This window comes from Bison bison, unplaced genomic scaffold, assembly GCF_000754665.1.
Source record: "Bison bison bison isolate TAMUID 2011002044 unplaced genomic scaffold, Bison_UMD1.0 scf7180017847259, whole genome shotgun sequence".
In the NCBI taxonomy this organism is placed as follows: domain Eukaryota; kingdom Metazoa; phylum Chordata; class Mammalia; order Artiodactyla; family Bovidae; genus Bison; species Bison bison.
Genome location: NW_011477832.1, coordinates 25,550 through 26,189, shown reverse-complemented (window position 1 = coordinate 26,189; position 640 = coordinate 25,550). Strand labels below are relative to the sequence as shown.

Below are 640 nucleotides of genomic sequence, written 5' to 3'. Positions count from 1 at the left end.
TGGCATATTGAGTGCAGTATTTTCACAGCATCATCTTTCAGGATTTGAAATAGCTCAACTGGAATTCTATCACCTCCACTAGCTTTGTTCATAGTGATGCTTTCTAAGGCCCACTTGACTTCACATTCCAGGATGTCTGGCTCTAGGTCAGTGATCACACCATCGTGATTATCTGGGTCGTGGAGATCTTTTTTTGTACAGTTCTTCTGTGTATTTTTGCCATCTCTTCTTAGTATCTTCTGCTTCTGTTAGGTCCATACCATTTCTGTCCTTTATCAAGCCCATCTTTGCATGAAATGTTCCTTTGGTATCTCTGATTTTCTTGAAGAGATCCCTAGTCTTTCCCATTCTGTTGTCTCCCTCTATTTCTTTGCATTGATCGCTGAAGAAGGCTTTCTAATCTCTTCTTGCTATTCTTTGTAACTCTGCATTCAAATGTTTATATCTTTCCTTTTCTCCTTTGGGTTTTGCTTCTCTTCTTTTCACAGCTATTTGTAAGGCCTCCCCAGACAGCCATTTTGCTTTTTTGCATTTCTTTTCCATGGGGATGGTCTTGATCCCTGTCTCCTGTACAATGTCACGAACCTCATTCCATAGTTCATCAGGCACTCTATCTATCAGATCTAGGCCCTTAAATCTA

The 640-nt window shown here is 40.3% G+C and overlaps 1 protein-coding gene across 1 annotated transcript in view; it reads left to right on the top strand.

Annotated features, from left to right (window-relative positions):
* The window catches only part of LOC104990296 (antigen WC1.1-like), a 43,376-nt gene that overhangs the window by 35,645 nt on the left and 7,091 nt on the right, over window positions 1–640 (top strand).